The sequence below is a fragment of the Triturus cristatus genome, chromosome 8 (genome assembly GCF_964204655.1).
Source record: "Triturus cristatus chromosome 8, aTriCri1.1, whole genome shotgun sequence".
NCBI classification, from domain to species: domain Eukaryota; kingdom Metazoa; phylum Chordata; class Amphibia; order Caudata; family Salamandridae; genus Triturus; species Triturus cristatus.
In genome coordinates, this window is record NC_140591.1 from 1662286770 (window position 1) to 1662312567 (window position 25798).

At 45.9% G+C, this 25798-nt stretch overlaps 1 protein-coding gene across 1 annotated transcript in view; it reads left to right on the forward strand.

Annotated features, from left to right (window-relative positions):
• The first annotated feature begins 798 nt into the window (after positions 1 to 798).
• Positions 799 to 25798, forward strand: part of LOC146808511 (vomeronasal type-2 receptor 1-like) — an 87097-nt gene continuing 62097 nt past the window's right edge. The window contains exon 1 of the mRNA XM_085623966.1: positions 799 to 840. The gene's annotated coding sequence lies outside the window, so the exon portion shown is untranslated. The remainder of the gene's footprint in view (positions 841 to 25798) is intronic.

The window sequence follows — 25798 nt, forward strand, 5'->3', positions numbered from 1 at the left end:
GCCTCAATGCGCTTTAGGGATGGATTGAGAACCCTACATTTAAACCGGGTGTCTAGCGGGAGCCAATGGTGATTTCAATAAGTTTCTTTGAGTTTGTAACACTCTCTCCCTATGTTGAAAACCCTGTCTTTGTGCCACTGGTTTCAAACCACAATAGTGTTACACGATTGTTTAAAGCACCTGAACATTGTCAACAAGGCATGGAGGATTCTACAGAGCAGAGCTCACTCCTAATTAGCCACCAAGTTTGATTTCTGCTTAACACATCTCTTGGGACACAATTATTGTAGAATAATCATGATCATAGAAAAGGGAGCACTTATAATTACACTGAAGTACCGGTATTATAAGTACGCGCACAGATGCAAACATCCGCGGGGACGCATCCGTGCACCAGTGCCCTTTGGATGATACCTTTAAAACCCTGGTGCCTTTGGAGCAGGGGTCACAGCGGGGGCTGCATCAGAAGAGAGCCTCACTCTACAGTATCAGCAATGCCTTTGGAAGAGACCAGCTCTCTAATTGTGCCTCACTACATCTTTGATTCTGAAAGCTGATATTGATGTTTGATTGGAATTCATGCGCATTGATTCTTGTGAAAATGTACCTCGTTTTCCACAGAGCAGCATCCTTGATTCCTTTAGTCCTTGCGTTTCTTCTCCTGCTCTTGCCTGTCGTGGAGGGGTCGCTGCCGGCGGCGTGCGCGCTTCCGGTCTGGAAGCAAGAATCCTATTCCAGAGATGGGGACATCATCATCGGGGGATCATTTGGCATTCGTTCCAAACCTTCATCCCCTGAACCAACCTTTGAGGAAGAGCCAGAGGCCATATCATGTCAGGGGTAAGAATCACTTGCAGGTACAGAAGGCCACTTCTGGATATTCCGTGGGGGTAAGATCCGTGGGGGGTAAGACCAGTTTATCATGGAAGATATAGAAGTGTCACAGCTCATACCCTGTGAGAGGTATGAACACTTTATTTCAAAATGTATAGAAGTGTCACAACTGATATACTATGAGGAGTGAGACCAGTGTATTACAGCATGAAAAGAAGTGTCACAGCTCATATCATGTGAGGAGTGAGACCAGTGTATTACAGCATGAAAAGAAGTGTCACAGCTCATATCATGTGAGGAGTGAGACCAGTGTATTGCAGCATGAAAAGAAGTGTCACAGCTCATATCATGTGGGTTGTGTGTCAGACTCTCGGCCACAAAAATGTTTTGCAACAAAAATATTAACAACCGAAACATTGTGACGCTCCCTATGAACAGGCGAGTATCGAGTTACTACTCTTAACGCTGCATCTTCTTACCCTGAATACGCGCGCCGCCAGGGTATACACATGCGAACAGCGCAGGCTCCAGGGTATAAACATGTGTGCAGCGCAGGCTCCAGGGGTATACACATGCGAGCAGCGCAGGCTCCGGGGTTCAAAGAGCTCGAGCTGCAAAGCTCCTTGTGTGATCAACAGTTTTCAGGCAACAAAAAAATGATAAGATAACTGCTGATTATTGTGCCTGCATGAGAGAGATCAGAGTTTTATTTAATGGCAATTTGCGCTCATGATAAACTAGCAAACAGGGTTAATGTGCCTGCTGCTATGAACATGTGCCATGCAGAGCATTCATTTGTATTTTATGAGGCTAGCTCAGTGGGTTATTGCTATTGTCACAGCATTGCTTTTGTTACTTGCAGTTCATAAGTTAGAACCCTAATATAGCACAGTGAGCTATGAACTCTCACCAAAGTGCAGCATGCAAACTGCATGGTATAGGTAAGAATGGGATGCCAGTCTTTAATTATTCTGATGTTGCTAAAAAGGGTTCATTTGGGTAGAAATACATTCCTAATAGTAAAGCCTGAGTTTGTGCTTCTCCGAACATTCTTAAAATATACTGCTCACTAGTATCGGTGACATGTGACGCCTGCACCTCGTAGTCCTCTTTGTCATATGTAACATTTCATGGAGACTGATTTACAAAATTGAGCATCGCCCGCTTCCAGCCCAAAGAGAGGACCGCACATTTAACTAGCTTTGAAATTAAAAAGTATCTAATCAGGCTAAGATGTGTCATTGCCCCTCTAAAGCTGACACATTCTGAAGACTGATAGGGCCAGAGGCGTGAACCGGAGCCTCTGATTACAGACATGAATCAGTGCCGCAGGCAGTTTGTACCTGGAACAAACTGAAGGCAAGTTTGGTTTATCCCAGTATTTTGTCAATTTCGAATTAGGCAATGCCAAGCTGCAATAGAAAGGTGCCCCATGTCCAGTTAGCTGCTACATTTCTTACGTTCCTGAAGGACGCTTATAAAGTTCTGAATAAGAAGGATCTGCCTGTATAGAAATTCAAACGCACCGGTGGATAAGATCTAACCCATGTGTTTCACTGAATGCAAGTCTCACACCCGTCTGTCTGATGCCCCATCGCACCGTGCATGGTTCGGTTACACTTTAAACAGTTTTCGACAAGTAGCCTGGGCCACAGGACGGGCACAGGGCTCGATGGTACATCTCTAACATGATAGCCTCAGTCAGTACCATGCACTTTATGTGCACGCACTTTGAGCAGTTATTGGACTATTTTCCGCATTGAATTACTTTGGGTGAAGCTGTTTTGCATAGCTGCCAAGGTTTCAGACTGCTCTTTGTGACATTTCGCCATCAGTGTAATTATGAGTGACATTTCAACGAGTATGAGTGACACTTTCTCGCGAGCAAAACAAAGCAATGAAGAGGGAAACACAAACCTCAAGAATTGCTCCCATTTGAGCAACGAGAAACCCAAAGAATACCGTAAATCTGCTGCCAAACAGCGGGAACGGAAGGGAACCAGCCTCGTGCCAGGTCTACGTATGCTCATGAGCTTGACGCGCCCAAAGCAAGGATTGGAGAAGGTACCAGTGACGCCTCTGTAGCAAGCAGCGCGTGGCCGGATAGACACTAAACCAATCAAACGCTGCAGTGAGTGTGTTTAATGTTATACCACCCTGACCAGCACAGCTGCCAAGTTTACTTCTGCGCATGAGCATGACGCGCCCACAGCAAGGATTGGAGAAGGTACCAGTGATGCCTCTGTAGCAAGCAGCGCGTGGCGGCATAGACACTAAACCAATCAAACGCTGCAGTGAGTGTGTTTAATGGTGTACCACCCTGACCAGCACAGCTGCCAAGTTTACTTCTGCGCATGAGCATGACGCGCCCAAAGCAAGGATTGGAGAAGGTACCAGTGACGCCTCTGTAGCGAGCAGCGCGTGGCCGGATAGACAATAAACCAATCAAACGCTGCAGTGAGTGTGTTTAATGGTGTACCACCCTGACCAGCACAGCTGCCAAGTTTACTTCTGCGCATGAGCATGACGCGCCCACAGCAAGGATTGGAGAAGGTACCAGTGACGCCTCTGTAGCAAGCAGCGCGTGGCCGGATAGACAATAAACCAATCAAACGCTGCAGTGAGTGTGTTTAATGGTGTACCACCCTGACCAGCACAGCTGCCAAGTTTACTTCTGCGCATGAGCATGACGCGCCCACAGCAAGGATTGGAGAAGGTACCAGTGACGCCTCTGTAGCAAGCAGCGCGTGGCCGGATAGACAATAAACCAATCAAGCACGCTGAGAAACCTCGCTGTGAGTATAAGCGCTATATAATGGACGAACACGAAGGGGCACCTAGGTACTCAACAATTCAAAAGGGGCTCAGGTCTATCATATGGAACGTGCTACATAAATACTAACACAGTACTTAAAAAAAAAAACCCTATTAACATCTGCTCCACGTGTTACCTCTTTAATAGGCCGACCAGCCTGTGACCTTGTGCAGATGTTTGAAATCCTGCCGGATCTGTCAGTGACAAGCTGCCCTCTTCTGTTTTAATTTTCCCAGCTTTACTGCCCCTCCCTCGGACCCTACTTTCGCAATTATGTGATGCTGCTTAGAACATCACTCCAGGGCCTCTCTGTCCCAGGTGGAGCCCGGCCCAATTCCAAACAGGATGTGAGGCCCCAACAACACTCTTCATTCTCACTGGTGCCTAGTGTTGGCAGGTGGGGCAGCAGAAAAAAACAAGCATTTGCAATGCAATCGGTTTCGCATTTACAAGCATTTGAGCTATTGGCATTGTAAATGACAATGCCTTTTATTTATTGAGTATTAAAAAAAAAAGATAAATAAAAGGCATTGTTATTTAAAATGCCAATAGCTTAAACTCTCGTAAATGCGAGACCTATTGTATTGCAAATGCATTTAGCACCCGTGGTATAAAGATGTTTAAAAAAAAGCATTAGGAGAGAGCATGCCCTGCCTGCAACAGCAGGCAGGAGAAAGGTATTTGAGAAAATAGTGCCAGGTGTGAAAATTGCCATTGGTGAGCAGTGGAGAGAGGCAGGCCACCTTAATGCTTTTTCCAAAGCCTCTTTATCCATCTGACCCTGTGAAAGATGGCTGTCTCCATTAGGATGGTGCTGCATGTGTACCAGCCAGACTCTCTACTATCTGTATGCAGGGCTGGAAGTGGAAGTATGCATAAGGCTGCCTGTATTAGGCTGGTTGAAATGCATGTGATGCTCCGAGGGTATGTACTGGCACTGGTTCTAAAACCAGTCTGCTCAATTAGCAGTGAAAGTTTTAGAAAGATGGATGGCAGTCAGCTGCCTAAGTTGCAGGCAACGAATCTCTCTTTCAAACTTACTATGCCTTGTAAGCTGTGACACCTGAAGTAGTGCTTCCAAGCAAGTAAGGTGACATTAAAATGATGCAGGAGACAGGAAAGCTTATTGAATTAGTTTATTAAAAATCAATAACAGAAAAAACATCAAAAGCAGTAAACAGAAATAAACATCAATCGTAGCAGAAAACAGGGGTCACTTGCTTCAAAAGGTGCAATTGGGTTTCAAGGCTCGAAGGAGTGGGGGCATAATTAATTCAATATAATTGAAACAAAATAAAGTACCACAAGCATCGCAGTCGGGATGGTCGAATGGAGGCAAGATGGGTCGTTTTAAAAGCACTCAAATGTGGAGATGCTACAGAAGCACACAGCTTCAAAATAAGTCTGTCAAACCAAGGGTTGCAGACTTCGGGGCAACTCTTATGCATTGCGATTTAAGACTATTTACAAGCATCCACGAGTAGAGACACCAGGGTAACCGAGGGCATTCTACAGAATCCAACAGGTGCCGCTAACACCTCAGGTACGTAAGGCACCCTGCTCCCTGAACAAGACTAGATATTCACTGGCCCACTGTTATTCAAACAACTGGTTACCCAGATGTGCAAATGATAAAGTTCCTTGCAGAATGCACTTTCAGGTATCAAGCCTCTTACTCATCACAGAACCGGTTATCAGTACTGGACCTTCAGGTGACAGCTTAATGCATTCTGGGTATTGTTGTCTTGGGTTGTTTCCCCTGAACTAATTGGACTATTAAACCAGATAGCAACTATCTGAAGCTTAAAACCCCATTTCTGAAAACCGTGACCATTATGCACGCTGCTCCTTTACTCTATCCACAGTCTATGAACTGTGGTGAATTTGTGCCAATGGTACAATGTTGTGTGTGATTCAGTCCAACTTATTTATTCACCTTGCTAGTAGGATAGAGCCTCCGCTCTTACCTTGTGGCTGCTCTGTCCGTAACTAGTGAATCCCTGCATGGCCTGGTTGGCACGCTAGCAGCAGGTGTAGGACTGCCAACCTGCTACGCCCACATTAAGTGAGAGTTGTTCTTTGATAAATAGCACACAGCAGGCACAAAAACCGAGCATTCCAATCCATCACTTTTTAGCTTCTCTATGCCATTATAGACAGGCACTGGACATATACAAATGAGTCTTGGCTACATCCTGCAAGGCGGAGTCCATTCACCACTTTTTGTGCTATGCGAAACTCTCTAAACAGAAGGTGCGTGTCTATATACAAGTCCCTAACTCACTGTAACTAATTTGCATATGAATGGTCCCAGTCTGTATAAATACAGGAAGCCTAAAATGATGACGGAATGTGGCCCAGATTTAATGCCAGTGGCTGAGATTAATTCAAGCATTCCACCCTATAGTTGTTGTACCACAACTTACATAAGGCCCCTTAGCATTGCCAAAACGTTTGTGTAACAATGGAGCTTTCAGGACACAGTATTAATGATTGACAACTGTCTTGCTGTATTGGTGGTTTAATAGAGTTAGTGGCCCCTTTGGAAGTTACTAGGCGCAGTGGCGCACGGAATCTGCATGGACTAGTTCTCCTTGATGAAAGCAGCCGAAATTTGCAGGGGAAATTAGAAAGAAGAATGATGAAATATTGGCCCTGGAATTACAGATTCCACTGGTAAGTGCTCATTACTCAGGAAGATTCAGGGGTCCAGTCTGCAGTATTTGTTAATTAAGGAGGTCTGTGGTCACAGGAAGCTCGGGGTAAAGACGTAATTTTCCTCAGGCCACTGGGTAATGAGGCAGTTGGCAAAATACTCTGTATAAACTGTCATCACTGCCTTTTATTTTTTAGAACAAACCCTCATAACGCCAGCGGTAGTAAATGGTAAAGTAAACATTCTGCAGGTCACTTGGATTGCTTTTGTTTAAATAACCATTTCACCTAACCCTGTTAGAGACAAATAAAGCAGCGCTAACCGCGGTTAACGCTGCTTTTTTACGTCTGGTATTTTTCTGTCCTAGCCATGATATCCTATGGAAGGAGGATATCATGGCTAAGTTTGCCTGTCCCTATCAACAAGGAAACGTGAGATTATTGCTGGGTTTCCAGCGATAATCACACGTTAGCCTGTTAGCGTGAGGATTTTTATCGCTATTGAGATAAGCGTTGCTAATAGCACGCTATCTCTGCGATAAAAATTCACGCTAGCCGGCGATAATTATCCTAGCGCTAAGTGCGCTTAGAGATAATTATCGCCGGTTGTTGTTGATATGCCCCTTGGTAAGTAACCGCAAACAAATTGCTTATCGCTTCTTTGGTCTATGGAAAATGTCTTAAATCAGAGGTCAAACTGGAAACAAAAGTGCATCGTCACGTTGTTTTATATTTAAAGTAGAAATGGATTATGCCCGTTTGAGGTATAGAGTACACTACTGTTTCAAAGAGATTAGAAAACAGAGCAAAATTTGATTTTCGTGTCCCAGAGAAACAGTTCTAAAAACAAAGTAAGACATTTTGCTCAGCTCCACGCAGTAACAACCCCACAGAAATAGAAACAGATATGATTTCAACGTTGCAGCAGCCTTCCAGTAGGAAGGGAATGGCATATTCCATTTTAATTCAATGTGTTAACGTACAGCATCATAAATTGCCTCCCTGGTTCTGAAAATAAAGCTTTCCGACACAGTGAATCAAGGTGTGTGTGTGAAACTTCGAAAACTTTTGAACCCGACGTCATTGTACCTGAAACGAAGCAATGTGCAGTTTTACAGAGAGAACAGGCTGTTGTGCAACTGCTACTCGCCCCTTTACAGTGAAATGACACGAGTTCGAACTCCACAGCTCTCCGTGGTTAGGGATGTGTCCAGGTTCAGAGACTTAAAATTCAACTTTTTAAAATGTATTTCACTTCTTTGAAATATTAAAAATACATTGATCCACGACGTTCAACATAGTAAATTAAAGAGCACATGTTCATCTTTCGTTACCCAAAATGTCACAAAAGATAAAGAACGGAAAATCAAGCAAGTGTTCCAAATTATTTGAAAAACCTCGGAAGACTGAATGCGCGCACGGTAAATGGCAAAGGAAGGGGCGCTGCGAGGCCCCCCGGCTCCAGACAAAGGGCGTCACCACGAACACCTCGGTGTAAATACTAAAAATAAGAAGGCACTGGTTGTAGATAGAGTTCTTCTTTTTGCGAATTGTTGATCTGCATAATTGAGTATATTTGGGGGTTGTAGAATATCCCACGCAAGAAGCACTAGTAAAAAAGCGTGAGAGTTTACGCTAAATCTTCAAAATGGAGCAAGTTCGTTCGGCGTCACGTTTCCCTAATGATCATGTACAGCATTATTTACTTAAATTGCGCAAAATGGAGTAACGTTATTTTGCCTTTCACCGCGGGGTGTGGCGCAGGAACGAGGGGCGGTGTTGGACTTTCAAGGGAAACCTTGGGGCGCTCGGTCCTGGGTTATTGTTTAGCTGTGGGCTCTGCTGCATGTCACAGGAGGTGCATGGTGCACAATGGTGGTTGCACAGGACCCCCATGTGTGGGCGGCGCTGAAACATTTTAAACAAGCATTTGCAATGCAATAGGTCTCGCATTTATAAGAGTTTGAGCTATTGGCATTGTAAAATTACAATGACTTTTATTTATGTTTTGGTTTTATTACAAATAAAAGGCATTGTCATTTACAATGTCAGTAGCGTAAACTTGTGTAAAAGCAGTGTGCGGCATGCAGCAGTGTGCGGCGTGCAGCAGTGTGCGGCGTGCAGCAGTGTGCGGCATGCAGCAGTGTGCGGCATGCAGCAGTGTTTTGTGTAGCAGTGTGAGGCATGCAGCACTGTGTGGCGTGGAGCGGCGTGCAGCAGTGTGCGGCGTGTATCAGTGTGTGGCGTGCAGCAGTGTCGTGTCGCATGCAGCAGTGAGTAATGCAGTAGTGTGCAGCAGTGTGTGGCGTGCAGCAGTGTGTGGCGTGCAGCACTGTGTGTCGTGCAGCAGTGTGTCCCGTGAAGCATTGTTTTGTGTAGCAGTGTGTGGCGTCCAGCAGTGTGTGGCGTGCAGCAGTGTGTGGCGTGCACCAGTGTGTGGCGTGCAGCAGTGTGCGGCGTGCAGCAGTGTGCGGCGTGCAGCAGTGTGTGGCGTGCAGCAGTGTTTCGTGTAGCAGTGTGAGGCATGCAGTACTGTGTGCCGTGCAGTGGCGTGCAGCAGTGTGCGGTGTGCAGCAGTGTGCGTCGTGCAGCAGTGTGCTGCGTGCATCAGTGTCGTGCAGCATGCAGCAGTGAGTAATGCAGCAGTGTGCAGCAGTGTGGGGCGTGTAGCAGTGTGCGGCGTACAGTAGTGTGTGGCGTGCAGCAGTGTGTGGCGTGCAGCAGTGTTTTGTGTAGCATTGTGCGGCGTGCACCAGTGTGCATGCCAAGCAATCACAGAGTGCTTCTAAGTCGCGTAAAGAGACATTTCTGCAAAATGTCGAAAATGTGTGTGTGGCACTTAGTCTTTAATGGAACCTGTTGGGCACTAATCCATTGTGTGAAATATGCCGTGAAATAAAATAAAAATACATCAGACCTCCATAATTTGGCCGTGCCATGCACATTCCAGTAATAACTTCACAGACATCCAACTCCAAAATCTTCACCTCAGGTAGGTGTGTGACAGCAAACAATCCTCTACCCAAATATAAGAGCGGAAGGCAACCAAGAGCAAAACAGTGCACGGCTCAGAGACAATCCCAAACATTTCACAGAACAAACAATGGCAGGAAAGGCTGTGTATCCCAAGCTCCTGAAAGACCCCCTTCCTGTCCGTTTGCAGCGGTCCGCTAAAAGCCAATCTGATTTCCTGGTCATTACAATGTACACCGCGAACAGAGCTAAAGGGGGACAAAAAAAATAAATATGTAAGGGGCTTAATACCCACAAAACTAGGAGGGGTAAATTGTCAGCCTAGTTACTTCAATGCCTGGGGTTTTCAATGAAAATCTACGGGCGTTGTCGAAATTGGTATCTTGCTGGAAGGAAAAACGTATATAAAATGCACTGTGCAACAAGACTACAACTATAAAACAACTAAAGACTGCTCTGAGTTATAATACAAATTAACAACTAAAGACTGCTCTGAGTTATAATCAAAATACAACTCCGATTTAAATTAATTTGAGCTGTTGGCATTGTAAAATTACAATGCCTTTTATTTATGTTTTGGTTTTAATACAAATAAAACGCATTGTCATTTACAATGTCAGTAGCGTAAACTACCACCCCACGAGCCTTCAATGTTTGTTTCACGTGCTTTCTACAGACACATAACTGCACGCAATTTTAAATGTCTTTGTGTCTTTGCATGGACACAGGAGGCTGTGCTGTTAATCAACTCGCTGATCCTTAATGTCACTCAGGAAAATGAACACATAGTGTGTAAAATATGGGATGGGCATATAAAACCTTGTATTAATAGTTCAATGAAGTGTTCCTTTTGTTACAAAAGTGCCTCCAATCCAAAGTGCTTTTGTATGGACTTTTTAAACGGCAAACAGTGAGCACTCTATGTAGTGCTCCATGAAAAATGTTCACTGCTCTAGTGATATATATTTTTAATTAAAGGCTTCAATCTGCCCACTGTATCCTGTGTTATAAGCAGAACAGGACACGGCTTAGCACCTACAAATCGTAAGGATGTGTGGCATTGTTTTCTCCTGGCGCCCGCGTTGTCTCTAATTGTAACACTTACGAATGGGCTATTAACCAAGGCAGAAGGCTCTGTCTGGTTTCGATCTTAGGGGCGCCTGTTGTCTGTTGTCTGTTAGAACTTTTCCGTACTGTAAGGGAGGGTTAGGAGCGTGTGAGAGAGAGGGGGGAGGAAACACTGCCATGCGATGCCAGCTTTCAAACCCTAAACCAAACCTTACAAGTTTGCGCATCAAATGACTTCTGACGTTAAATGTATTTTTTAAACGGCAAACAGTGAGCACTCTATGTAGTGCTCCATGAAAAATGTTCACTCACCCCCCAACGACCCTGCTGGACGCCACCGCGTCTGACTCTAATCCATGCAATCAGAGAGCTTTCTACAGGATGTCCGTCCTGGGGGGCTGGTGGGTGCACTGGGGGCAAGAGGAGAGGTCGAGAGTACCGTGCAGTGGTAGAAGGGAAGTGAGAGAGGCTCAGAGAGCAGTGGCGCATAGGAAGAGAGAGTGCAAGGAGTGAACAGAGAAGTGCAGTGCACTGAGGAAGAGAGAACGCAGTGACAGAGAAAGGAGTGTGCAGTGAGTGAAAAGAGGAAGAGAGAGTGCACGTGGCACAGGGGTAGAGAGAGTGCAGTGAGTGAACAGAAGAAGGGAGAGTGCAGTGCACTGAGGAAGAGAGAATGCAGTGACAGAGAACGGAGCGTGCAGTGAGTGAAAAGAGGAAGAGAGAGCGCAGTGATACAGGGGAAGGGAAAGAGCAGTGAAGCAGAGGAAGAGAGAGTGCAGCGAGTGAACAAATGAACAGAGGAAGAGAGAACGCAGTGCACAGATAAAGAAGCGTGCAGTGAGTGAAAACAGGAAGAGAGAGTGCAGTGCACAGACAAAGGAGCGTGCAGTGAGTGGAAACAGGAAGAGCGAGTGCAGTGATACAGGGGAAGGGAAAGGGCAGTGGCTCTAAAAATCGGCATGACTTCAATTAGGCTCCGGGAAGCGGGGTCCTGTTTACATTCTTTGGAACACTACAGAGTGTGATAAGGGAGAGGGTAGGGGAGAGAGGCAATGCAGGCTGGCAAATAGTGAGCACTTTTCACGGGCGGCCGTGCGGCCGCGAAAGTGAAAGAAAACGAATGCTTTCAGGCTGCCAAATGGTGCGCGCGCCCGGAGCACATGCACTGTAGTTGGCGGCCTGAAATGCACTCGTTTCCACTTCCAAAAGTGCCTACTATAAGTCTCGCCAGAACAGCGCTAAAGCGCTGTCTCAGGCGAGACCTAAAAACAAACCCGAGCTCTTGTGCACTCCCTCCACTCGGTTGTTGTTCACTTCTTTCTCTCCCAGCTTGAAAAAATAGTGCTTCATGCGCAGGAGCGTCTCTTTAGCGGCTGCTGGACGACGCATGCGCAGTATAGCCGGCTGGACAGGTCAGGCAAAATAAAGTGCGCGACTCAGCCAGCCAATCCGATGAGAAAACAAGCATTTCTAAATGCAATAGGACTCTTATTACGCGAGCCCTATTGCATTATAAACAAAAGTGCCTGCCTCCAAGAAGGCATGATCGGGAGTGGAGGGGGGAGGGGTAGGGGGGGCAGAAAAGTTACAGACTGCGGGAGGGAAGGGAGGGGGCAAAGGAACAAAAGAGTTTGTAAAGTAAAGGGGCCGATAGCCATGGAAGGATTAACATGACGACATGGCCATGAGAAGGAGGGACAAACATGCCAAAAACAAATCAGAAAGCAGCATTTCTGATTAAAGCCAATGAAAAACATGGACGGAAAGTGGGTGGAGCTTCCCCCCACACTACTGTATACTGCATGTTTCGCAAAGCGAACAGTGCGTTGCACTGCAATGCTATGCGAAACCTAAAAATCAAAGAGATTGCCAGCCTTTGCCTGCTTACTGAGCAGGGCCCCTCCCTGTCAGAATCAATCAGGAGAGCATCAGGATTGCAGGGCCCCTCCCTGTCAAAATCAATCAGGAGAGCATCAGGACTGCAGGGCCCCTACCTGTCGGAATCAATCAGGAGAGCATCAGGATTCCAGGGCCCCTCCGTGTCGGAATCAATCAGGAGAGCATCAGGATTCCAGGGCCCCTCCCTGTCGGAATCAATCAGGAGAGCATCAGGATTCCAGGGCCCCTCCCTGTCGGAATCAATCAGGAGAGCATCAGGATTGCAGGGCCCCTCCCTGTCAAAATCAATCAGGAGAGCATCAGGATTCCAGGGCCCCTCCCTGTCGGAATCAATCAGGAGAGCATCAGGACTGCAGGGCCCCTCCATGTCGGAATCAATCAGGAGAGCATTAGGACTGCAGGGCCCCTCCCTGTCGGAATCAATCGGGAGAGCATCAGGATTCCAGGGCCCCTCCCTGTGGGAATCAATCAGGAGAGCATCAGGATTGCAGGGCCCCTCCCTGTCAAAATCAATCAGGAGAGCATCAGGACTGCAGGGCCCCTCCCTGTCAAAATCAATCAGGAGAGCATCAGGACTGCAGGGCCCCTCCCTGTCGGAATCAATCGGGAGAGCATCAGGATTCCAGGGCCCCTCCCTGTGGGAATCAATCAGGAGAGCATGAGGATTCCAGGGCCCCTCCCTGTCGGAATCAAACAGGAGAGCATCAGGATTGCAGGGCCCCTCCATGTCGGAATCAATCAGGAGAGCATCAGGATTCCAGGGCCCCTCCATGTCGGAATCAATCAGGAGAGCATCAGGATTCCAGGGCCCCTCCCTGTCGGAATCAATCGGGAGAGCATCAGGAGTGCAGGGCCTCTCTCTGTCCAGGTGGGACCGGGTCCAACAGGAAGGATGTGCTAGGCCCCACCATGAGGAAGTTACAGACCGAAGTGTCACAGTCTCAGCTGACTCGCACTATTTATTATTCTCACAAGTGGACCGAGGCCGGCGCAGTGTTCTCACATACAACAACGTCGACTGCTAGTACTGTCGGAAACCAGCTTTTGAATTATCCCCGGATCTTTCGAGAAATAAACCGGAAAGATTATGGGGCAGATTTATGTTGGACTTGCGCCACTTTTACACCGCCGTTGCGTCACTTTTGTGACACAGCTGTCGAAATCAATCAGGAGAGCATCAGGACTGCAGGGCCCCTCCCTGTCGGAATCAATCAGGAGAGCATCAGGATTGCAGGGCCCCTCCCTGTCAGAATCAATCAGGAGAGCATCAGGATTGCAGGGCCCCTCCCTGTCAAAATCAATCAGGAGAGCATCAGGATTCCAGGGCCCCTCCCTGTCGGAATCAAACAGGAGAGCATCAGGACTGCAGGGCCCCTCCATGTCGGAATCAATCAGGAGAGCATTAGGACTGCAGGGCCCCTCCCTGTCAGAATCAATCAGGAGAGCATCAGGATTGCAGGGCCCCTCCCTGTGGGAATCAATCAGGAGAGCATGAGGATTCCAGGGCCCCTCCCTGTCGGAATCAAACAGGAGAGCATCAGGATTGCAGGGCCCCTCCATGTCGGAATCAATCAGGAGAGCATCAGGATTCCAGGGCCCCTCCATGTCGGAATCAATGAGGAGAGCATCAGGATTCCAGGGCCCCTCCCTGTCGGAATCAATCGGGAGAGCATCAGGATTCCAGGGCCCCTCCATGTCGGAATCAATCAGGAGAGCATTAGGACTGCAGGGCCCCTCCCTGTCGAAATCAATCGGGAGAGCATCAGGATTCCAGGGCCCCTCCCTGTGGGAATCAATCAGGAGAGCATGAGGATTCCAGGGCCCCTCCCTGTCGGAATCAAACAGGAGAGCATCAGGATTGCAGGGCCCCTCCATGTCGGAATCAATCAGGAGAGCATCAGGATTCCAGGGCCCCTCCATGTCGGAATCAATCAGGAGAGCATCAGGATTCCAGGGCCCCTCCATGTCGGAATCAATCAGGAGAGCATGAGGATTCCAGGGCCCCTCCCTGTCGGAATCAAACAGGAGAGCATCAGGATTGCAGGGCCCCTCCATGTCGGAATCAATCAGGAGAGCATCAGGATTCCAGGGCCCCTCCATGTCGGAATCAATCAGGAGAGCATCAGGATTCCAGGGCCCCTCCCTGTCGGAATCAATCGGGAGAGCATCAGGAGTGCAGGGCCTCTCTCTGTCCAGGTGGGACCGGGTCCAACAGGAAGGATGTGCTAGGCCCCACCATGAGGAAGTTACAGACCGAAGTGTCACAGTCTCAGCTGACTCGCACTATTTATTATTCTCACAAGTGGACCGAGGCCGGCGCAGTGTTCTCACATACATCAACGTCGACTGCTAGTACTGTCGGAAACCAGCTTTTGAATTATCCCCGGATCTTTCGAGAAATAAACCGGAAAGATTATGGGGCAGATTTATGTTGGACTTGCGCCACTTTTACACCGCCGTTGCGTCACTTTTGTGACACAGCTGTCGGAATCAATCAGGAGAGCATCAGGACTGCAGGGCCCCTCCCTGTCGGAATCAATCAGGAGAGCATCAGGATTGCAGGGCCCCTCCCTGTCAGAATCAATCAGGAGAGCATCAGGATTGCAGGGCCCCTTCCTGCCGAAATCAATCAGGAGAGCATCAGGATTCCAGGGCCCCTCCCTGTCGGAATCAATCAGCAGAGCATCAGGATTCCAGGGCCCCTCCCTGTCGGAATCAATCAGGAAAGCATCAGGATTGCAGGGCCCCTCCCTGTCAGAATCAATCAGGAGAGCATCAGGATAGCAGGGCCCCTCCCTGTCAAAATCAATCAGGAGAGCATCAGGATTCCAGGGCCCCTCCATGTCGGAATCAAACAGGAGAGCATCAGGACTGCAGGGCCCCTCCCTGTCAGAATCAATCAGGAGAGCATGAGGATTCCAGGGCCCCTACCTGTCGGAATCAATCAGGAGAGCATCAGGACTGCAGGGCCCCTCCATGTCGGAATCAATCAGGAGAGCATCAGGATTCCAGGGCCCCTCCATGTCGGAATCAATCGGGAGAGCATCAGGATTCCAGGGCCCCTCCATGTCGGAATCAATCGGGAGAGCATCAGGATTCCAGGGCCCCTACCTGTCGGAATCAATCAGGAGAGCATCAGGACTGCAGGGCCTCTCCCTGTCGGAAGCAATCAGGAGAGCATCAGGATTCCAGGGCCCCTCCCTGTCGGAATCAATCAGGAGAGCATCAGGAGTGCAGGGCCCCTCCCTGTCATTTATTTATTTGAGTTTTATATAGCACTGGCTAGACCCGGAGGTATCAGAGCGCCCTACATAAGGTTCCACAAAGTTACAAAATTACATAAGTTACAAGTTACATCAGTTACTAGAAAAACATTTCACGAACGTAGAAGATGAGATAAGTGGAGCTTAGAAGGGAAAGGGTGTAGGGTAAAGGGGTAGGAGGGAAATAGAATGGAGAGACGAAGGAGCGTCTGCCCAGAGTCCGGCTGGGGAGGTGATGGCCGAGGGGGAAGTCCACAGCCCATCTCCTCTATATCTATCAGGTAGCTCCACCGGTCATCAGTCAAATAGCTAGGTCTCAACGGGACCACAACATTTTTTGTAGATGTTAGGTTGGTTACAATATTTTTGAGCATTATATTTAGGAGTGAAATTCTGGTAGCATACCATCGTGTGAGGGGAAAGAACCTTTACAATTAATAGAATCATGTCAAACCAAGGGCCCGATTATCAAAGGTAAAGTTAGGCCAAAAGTCTAAATTGAGACCAAAAGTCTAACTTTACTAGTTTTAGGTATTCACAAAGGTAAGTTACGAGTAGTATCCTTATGACTGCGGGGGTTCCACACTTGGGGCAGAGGTTCTGCACTCGAGGTAGAATTCCGTCCTGAGTGCGGCGATTCCGCCCGCGTGCAGAGATTCCCCACCCCCCAAGTGTGGAACCTCCGCCCTGAGTGTGAAACCTCTGCTCTGAGTGCAGAACTTCCACAGTCATAAAAATACTACTTGTCACTTACCTTTGTGAATACAGAAAAGTATTAAAGTTAGACTTTTGGTCTAAACTTGGACTTTTGGTCTAACTTTACCTTTGTGAATCAGGCCCTGGTGTTATTGTATTTCACATCCTGAGACAATTCTTTAGAAAAGACAAATAACTTCAGCTTTTCCCAAGACCTGGAAAGGTGCCATAATTAGACCCTTGCACAAAAAAGGGGAAAAAAAGGACCCCAAGAACTATAGGTTAATTAACCTATTAGATATTGGGGTAAAGGTGTTTTCGAAAATAATCCTGGGCAAGTTGAAGGAATGGGTAGAGCAGCGGTCAATAGTTCCAATTGAGCAGGGAGGCTTTAAGGAGGGGCACTCAACTATTGATCACTGTTTTGCACTGTGGGCGGTGGCGAGGAAGTCCATGGAGCAGCAGGGCAAATTGTTTTGCTGCTTCGTGGACTTTCGTGCAGCCTTTGACTTGGTGGATAGGGATTGTCTGTGGGAAGCATTGAGGAAGTATGAGGTGCCTGCTGATCTCTTATTGGTAATTCAAGAACTGCATAGCCATAACTGGGCACGTGTAATCAAAGATACTTCTGGTGGGCTTACAAGGGAAATTCCTATAAACAATGGGTTGAGGCAAGGCTCTGTACTGGCCCCGTTACTCTTCGCCATATTTTTAGCAGACTTGCTCCTTCTCCTGGATACAGCCAGAGGTGCAAGCCCGAAAATAAATGGTAAACATCTGCCCGGCCTGCTGTATGCTGATGACCTTGTAATAATGGACCAAACAGAGGTAGGGTTGCAGAGAAAGTTGAATGTATTTAATGAATACACCATTGCAAAGCGCCTTACAGTAAATATGGATAAAACAAAAATCTTGTGTTTTGGGAAGAAGATTAAGAAGTTTAGCTGGTACTTGGGCAAACCAAGTTAGATACTGTAAATGAATATAAATACCTCGGAATATGGTTTACAAGGTCTTTGAAATGGGATACCCATCTGGAAGCTAAAAACTAAAAGCGCATCTAGCGGTATGTGGGTTGAAAAGATTTGACTATAGCTATGGTGATATGTCACATAAACCTCTACTGACCGCCTTTAAAGCTATGGTTCCGCCACAATTCCAATATGGGGCAGAGGTTCTATGCATCGATGGGAAAAGCTCATGGGACAAAGAGGAGGGTAAATGTCTAAAATTCCTGCTGTCCCTTCCAGGGTCGGCGATGATTCAGGCAATTAGATTGGAATTGGACCAACCTTCATGGAATGTCCAGGTCCAGTCAAGCTTGCTTAGATTCTGGAACCGCCTGGGCCTGGGGGAAGTCACCAAGGTATCACAATGGTGTATGAAGGAAATTCAATCCAGTGAGTTAAAGTGGGCGAAGACAACAAGAAGGAAACTCCTGACCATTTGTGATCTCCTGATGGTGGACATTGACCCTATAACACTCCAAATTAATGTGATAAAGAAAGTGCTTAAAGTGCAGGGTAAGGTATGTTCGAGGGCAATAGATCTAAAGCATCTGAGAGAAAAAGATTCTGTAAAGTTTATGAGCGCAGGATGGGAGAAAGACTCCAGTTTTCCATATATGGATTTGCTACCTAACCATTGGCTAAGGAATGAAGTCTTTAAGTTAAGAATAGGAACTAACCCGCTATTTACAAATAGCGGAATAAAAGCTGCCCTTTCACATCCGGATGGTAAATGTGTGTGTAAAATAGGAATGAAGTGTGATATTTTGCACCTTTTATTGGACTGTTATCTGTTTTTAAATCTACGTAAAGTGTTTCTTCGCCCGATATTTTTAAAATATGATGTCAATGAGCGCTCGCAAGCACGTGATCTCTTAGTGGAAATGGAAAATCTTGACATTGCGATAGCCATTGGGAAATTTATGCAGGGGGTTTATAAATCTCTAAACTGAGTAGAGACCTATGAAAAGGCCAATTTTTTTAAAAATTTTAATGAATTTTGGTTTTAATTGTATAAATGTAGTTTTATGATAGTAGAATTTTTATAGCAATTGGAAAGAATTTGTGTTATGTTGATTTTAGATGATAAAATATGTATTGTGGTTTATAGATCAATTGGTCTAAATAAACTTTATTTTTGATTGATTGAACTTCAGCTGTAGAAATACCTTTTATTCATCCAAAAGGTCACATAACCGCGCAAGGATGCATTTTAAATAAAATTGCCAGGTTGAAAAAAAGCACTTTCTTCACTATCCTCTTTGAGTTGGTGTGTCTACACTAATTCCCTCAAAAGGTCAAAAAGGCATAGTGTATAACTTCACAATAATCGATTATTAATGAGAGCACTTTTTAAATATGTTGATTAGAATTTTTTCAACAAGTAGCTCAATATAAGAATAAAACAAGTTGACATAGGGTCACCCCAGACTGAGCAAAGCCAGTGCGCCCCCTGCAGGGCACACATAGGTACTGTTGAAGTCCTTCCAATCTCATGAAAGATACATACAGTGTTATATACAATGTCACTGACCGAACACATGCCATCAGTGGTGCATCGCTAAATGTTGGACCCACCTTCAGAATGTGGTGAAGGGCATCTGAGACTGGCATATCTCAGAGCTATTCATGGCCCTAGGATAAATGGGGGCCTTCTGGAGGGTGGGGCCGTGCCAGTATTACACCCCTGCCATGTGCCCAGTAGTGCTTGGTGCAGGAGCAGGCTGCTGATAAGATGGTGGAACTAACACAGACTGGGCTGTTGTGCATTAGAGAACAACTACATGGAATTATATTTTATTTGGAGTACAGAAGCTCTTACCAAAGATTGTTTAGGACAACTATTGACATGTGATGTGGTTTAAAGTGCTTAGGGCCAGATGTATGAAGTTTAAAGTTTGCGATTACCAGATTGCACAATTTTGCAATTCTCTATTTGGTAATTGCAAACACTAATGTACGAAAGTGTGTTTTACACTTCCTGCGATTCTCAGAGGGTTGCAAATATACCTACCGTATGAATATTATTGAGGTTGGTCTCAGTTTGTGACCAACTGGAAATCGCAAAAATCACAGGGATGGCGGCCAGCTGGGGTCAGTTTGTGAAGAGATGTATTGGTCAAGTATATTTTAAAATATATCATTTAAAGAAACATTTACACCTCTTCCTTCCTTGAGAACATGATTAATAAAGATAAAAACACCAATGCACCATTTTCCCAGTCAAATATTAGGGCAACAATCTAGCCTCAGTGCCTATCACTAATGTTGGGTCATTACTTTGGGCCCTGCCCCCCAAAATATTTACTTCTGGCTATGAGCCAGGTCTGGTGTTTGGGAACATTATACCTGGATGCCTGACACTGCAGTCGCCATCTTTTAATGCAGCTCAGCTCGAGGCGAACAGCAGTTGGTCAGGTTTTTGCTTGTTCAGGTTTTGAAAGCATGTTTGTGCTGTGCGGGGTGTGTCTTTCTCTCTGTGAGCCTTAGCCCCAACCCCACACCATCCTTTGACCAAGCACTGATAAAAACACTAGGTCTGGGCTCTTTAAGGTGGATGTGCTCTTGGTTGCAATGACTGTAGATGGTGAGGTATATGACTCGTTGCACCAATGAGGCACACATGCAGGCATAGGGGATGCTATGATGGAGGTAATTCAAATCTGATACCCTGAAATCCTTGACAGCATCTTCAGACCCAGAGAGCTACACGCATTGGCCACAAATAGCAGCGCTATCCCTCGTGGGTTCAGTGTTCACTCTTCAGTGTTGGAGCAGCTTCACATGCTATCACCCAATATTCATGTTCAGTTACTTACAAGAAGTCTCAGTCGCTCTGATGCCCTCTGCCTTTGACAGTCAGTGTGTTCCTCCCTCCATGGTTGAATAGTAGTTGTGACCTGATGGTCATGCCTTGTCCAAAATAGAACTTTCAACAGCTGATTTAAATCATTTTATCCAGGTCATTGCTCGATGGGGCTTAAGGTCTGGTTTATACCATCTTAAACTAGAACTGGGGGGCATATTTACAAGCTGGCGATAAAAAATTATCGCCGCTTTTGCGGCCTTTTCCAGCCGAAAAGCGGCGATAATTTTATCGCCTAATTAGCAAGGCCACGCTAACGCGTAAAACCTTGCTTTAGCGTGGGGATTCCTAACGCCCAGCTTTGCATCTCTAATGAGATGCAAAGTGGGTGTTTCTGACCTAACATGACAGGAGAAATGTCGCTAAGCGACATTTCTCCTATCATCAAGCCCCACGCTATGAAGCATAGCGGCAGGAAAAGTAGCGATAACCCCTGTTATCGCTACTTTCCTTACGCCTGCTTCAGGACTGACTTAGCCATGATATCCTATGGAGGGTGGATATCATGGCTAAGTTTGTGAGTCCCTATCATCAAGCTAACGCCACATTGCATGAGATTATCGCTGGGTTTCCAGCGATAATCTCACGTTAGGCAGTTAGCGCTAGGATTTTTATCGTTTTTGAGATAAGCGTTGCTAATAGCACGCTATCTCAGCGATAAAAATCCACGTTAGCCGGCGATAATTATCCTCGCGCTAAGAGCGCTGAGCGATAATTATCGCCGGTTGTTGCTGATATGCCCCTAACTTTGCCAGGACTAGAGATCCTTGGGGCTCACTGTGATACTCACGCATGGACTTGGAAACTGCAGAGCTCAGCGAGGTTGATGATGAAACCCCCTCTGTGATGCTTCCTAGGTAGGTGGTCTGGAATAACCCCTCATGGTGCAATTGTTTTTCGTTTGCAGTACATTGGAAAACTGTACTGTAACGGGGCACAAACCATAACCGCTGTTTTTCAGTGGCGGCTGATGATCTTTAACAGTGGTGAGCGTAATACTTGCCAGGAGTTCACCCCATTTTTTCCCTAAAATTGACTTGAGTGTTGCCCCTATGTTAAGAATTACCTACATAATGGCAATTTTGTTATGGGTACCCCATGCCAATAATTACATACAAAATGAATGAATGAATAAATGAAGTGTATTTGCATAAGTTAATTAAAACCATTGCTTTGCAATAAAAGGACATTATAAAATGGAAGCCATAATGGGGAATAAAAGAGTAGACTGGCTAGGATCTTGAATGCATTTAAAAGATACCAGGGGGCATATTATCAAGCCAGGCGATAACATTATCGCCGTTTCTTTCGGGACCTGTTAAAGAAAAGAGTTTTTTTACATCAAGCAGTGCTCCTGGCCCTTGTGGCGAGTTTTGAAATTGACGAGGTGACTTTTGGTTATATGCAAGAAAGTGCGCATAGCTCATCGGACCATGGCCAGTAAATAGAGTCACCAGTTTTCTGACCCGTCAGTTCTCCATCTATGCAGCCCTCTCCTTTCAGCGGCGCATATTTTACCTATGGACTCGACTCTCTAGTAAAGTGCAAGTGCTCTGTGCCATCGTGTAGTCCGGAACTTGAGTTTCGTGTTGACAACTGCCCATTACTCTACGGAACGGCCCCACTGAAACTTATCGCCTACCTGTGACTCGTCAGTTTTCCGGTTCTTACTCTCTTTCCCTTTCCCTTTAGTGCCACATGTTCAATCCTTAATCCCAATTCTCTGGTAAAATGCTCGTAGAGTATAAAACAGTCTTTTGTTGGATGAGGTAGTTGGAAATCGCCTATCACTAATATGCTTGATTCAAGTGGTTCTGAATCCTCTCAAAATACTATGTGCTTGATCCGCGGACATGTATTTAATGATGCAAGAAAATGACCTCATGGTTTCATTTCTGTCCGGCGAGATGTCCATCTCCTGGTTTCTGTTTAAAGTTGTTCGAAATTAGCTTTTGGACTAAATTTGGGCATGATAGGGGACCGGAAAGAGGCTGGAGAGAGTCCCTGAGGGTTTGTATAAATCTCCTGCAACGGGCCAGGATGGAGGGCTCCTTTTGTGAAAAATATATTGCTGAAGCCTCTGTGCAGGTGCTTGCTTTTTCCCTCAGGTATAGTTCCCTGAGTAAGTTTCTCCTTTCCTACGCTATGGTGGAACAACAACACAAAAGGTGCAGCCATGATTCACATTTATAGTTGCATAGTCTGCATGCTCCTCCAGTTTTTTAGTTTGTCCAAGCCCGGCTGAAATCCACTATCAGTAAGGCCAGCAATTGCATGTACATGATCTCTATTCTGGTTTTAGGGTTGAGAGAAGCTGAGAGGTAAAGCTGGGGTTTAGTTGCCAAGTATGAGACATTTAGCGGGGTCAAGACAGGTGGGGTTTTTAGTGTCGCCTGGTCGTCCTGGAATGAAGCTAATTGCACTTGTTTGTTGATGGTCTTTTTCCAGGTTGCATATGAGATAGAAGGCAGGGTGATTGCTGATAGATCTATCTCTGTGGTGACAAGGGCTCTCTGGAGCTGGATGTTCCACGGGGAGCCTGTTTTTTCAAATGTGTCTCTGAGACAGCTCTTTAAGGATTGTTCCTGAGATTTCAGACTACGAATGTAGAATTTGAGGAACTCGGCCTCAAGGGTTAATGCTTATTTAACCCGTCCAATTTCCAGCCTGAGTCTTGCCCTAAAGAGGTGTCTTGGTAGTCGGAAGATCTTTTTGTAGCCCACACACTGTGCCCACTCCAGGATTTCCGAGCAGTGACCAGGGAATGTTTGGTGACCATATGAAAGTGCTGGCAGGAGGGATGCTTGAATGACTTTCATTAGTCCCTCTGCTGATGGACTCTTTAGATTGTTTTTGAGTTTGATTAAACCATAAGTAATGGCAGTTGATTTCTTTGTCAGATAATTTGTTTTATGAGCGGATGATTGGGCAGATTCGTGAACCAGACCCCCAGGTACTTATATTTGTGAACTGACATGATGGTGATTGAACCTATGGTGCATGCAATTTGTTTTTTGTTCTTTTGCCGTCAAGAGTAGAAGGATTTTCATCTTGTCTGGATTGATGGAAAGGTGGTTCATTGCACTGTATTTATGTAAACTGGTCAAGGCGCGTTGGAGTCCCACTTGGTCCATGATGACTATATCATTCGCATATTGAAGGATGTGAAGGAGAAGATGGCCTAGGCGGGGCAGAACCAGACAGCTGTTGGACCAGGCTTTCCCCAGTTCTGCAGTGTACAAATTAAACAGTAAGGGTGCCAGCACACATCCTTGTTTCAGACCTACGGTGGTACAGATTTTAGCTGAAAGAGATGTTGGGCCTGTTCTCACTGCCAGAGTAAAGGAACATTATGGCTGTTAAGAGAGGGGATGGGATACAATATTCCTGTGCCAGAATGTTTCCCATGTACCAGGAATCCAGAGGCAGCATTTTATCATGGTTTGCTTCCCCCAACCCACCCCTCGGCCCTAATATGCCATGACTGCCATCTCCAAGGCAAAGGATTGTCTCCATTTTGTCAGGACCAGTGTTTTGCCATAGTTTCCCCTTTATGTCAAGTATTTTTTTCACTAATCACATCCAATAAGCTGTAATTCCAAATTGGAACTTAACCAGTTTATATCTTTCGAATTGTAATGAAAAATTTTTAAGTTATGGTAAAGTCAGATTTGAAGTCACAAATTTGAAAATGCCACTTTTAGAAAACTCGCAATGCAAAAAGGTATGTATCTTACGTGGCAATCAGTCGCACTGTGTTGTGCGGGAATTAATCCTCTCAATTAACAAAACGTACAAATTGTACTCCGCATTTAGTCCATGTATTAATCCGACTTTTTATTGTAGTGTTGATTCCAAACTTCATCCATTGGTTTACAATCACTATGAAGGCAGCGTCATTCACAATTCTTTCAATTTTCCAAGTGCCCACTGCATGTCCATCCAGGCCTTAACAGCGACATGTGGGAATAAACAATTCATGCTGAGTCGCCTCATGTACTTCCACCCAATGCATTTTGGGCTATAAAGCCCTTCGTCAGGGGTCACTGAAATGGTAAAAATAAAGCAAAGACATCTAAATTAACTGTTCAAAGCAAACTTTCCTTATCGTCTATGTGTAAATGATACCCCTGTGATTTACCCTGCCCAATCCCAACCTCAATGTGTGTGCACCCACATGAAAACATCCTTATGAGACCCTAGTGTTAATATGAAAACCTAGTGTTGATGCCCCTTACCTACCACAAAAATGCTCAACATAACTTCCCAACTTTAAAAGCCGTTTCTGCTCCTAACCCAAAACGTAGTGAAGACAAACGTGCCGGGCTTATGATGAAAACGAACCCCTTTATTTCAGTGCACCTGAAACCCTTTGTCAATTTCTATACTATTACCGTGCCCGCCATCATCACCACTCCCAACCTCATACCTACCGCTGCACAACCCATTACGTAACCCATAATGTAAACCTTTGAAAAATACCTCTAATACCGTGACCGGTAAACTGATCGCTGTTGTGTCCTGCGAGACATGTTCTAGTGTCTTGATAGGCACAGAGTTAGTAGCCACTCCCCCTATGGGAGTGGGCACACATACACCCCACACCCATCCATCACCGGTGTTACGAGTGACGTGACCCGGCTAATAAAGGGGCCCGAGTGCACGTGCTCGTGGCCAGTTCCGGTACAACACTGCTGAGTCTGTGTGGTCCTTTAGCAGCATGTGGGCCTAGTGGCCCAAGACACCACAATCGCCTCCTCCACGTTTTCTCCAACTGTCCTCAATGCGTGTTCCTCTGCCTTCAAATCCACTACTAAACTGTCCCACGTGAAGGCCATCTGGTTTTTCATCAGACTAGGAGGAGTAACCGTGACCCCGTGACCCAGTCACAGTGCGATCTGTAAACCTTAAAGGAATACGTTCTCCAACCCCTCACTGTGATAGTACACACCCTAAATAAGAAAAAAAGACACTGATCCAACCCGTCCCTGAATTAATATATCCCCTTGTTGCAATCTCACCCACCCAAACACAAAATTGACCAAAAAGTGACAACAATAAAAGTTCCATGTTAATATTAAATTCCGTGTGAAAAAATTTGCTGTCATTGCTTTGCGAGGCATGTAGTATATACTGTAGTGTGCAAGCTTTGTGGAAGCTCCGCCCACTCTCTGCCCATTGGCTTTTGTCTTAAATGCTGCCTTCCGATTGGTTTGAGCTTTGTTAGTCCGTCCTCATTCTTCATTTGTATCCTTCCATGGCTATTATCCCCTTTACTCCTGACACTATTTTCTTCCCAGTCTCCCCACCCCACCGACCCCTCCCTCAGTCTTGGACTTCTTACCCTCTCCCGCCCCCACTCGTGTTTTCTTGCCTGCCGGCACTTCCATTTTCATCTTTATTATTGCCACCTTGAAATATGCGAGTTCAAGATGCGTGCTGTACAAAACTTCTTGTGTTTAATTAACTGGATTTTAATGTTACTCTAAATATAATAAGACTCTAGGCAACATTCGGGGTATGCATGGCAACTGACGCCTCTTAGTTCACAAATGGCATTGTAGTCGGGCGGGAGGAGCGGCAGTGTTTTAACTCATGTTTAAAACAAGCACTTTTAATAACTTCCTCTCAATTCAGTGCTATAATCTAGTGTACTGAGGTGACGCGCTAAAGAAATGCAATGTTTTGAATTCTGAAGAGACATTATCGCACATTTACATCA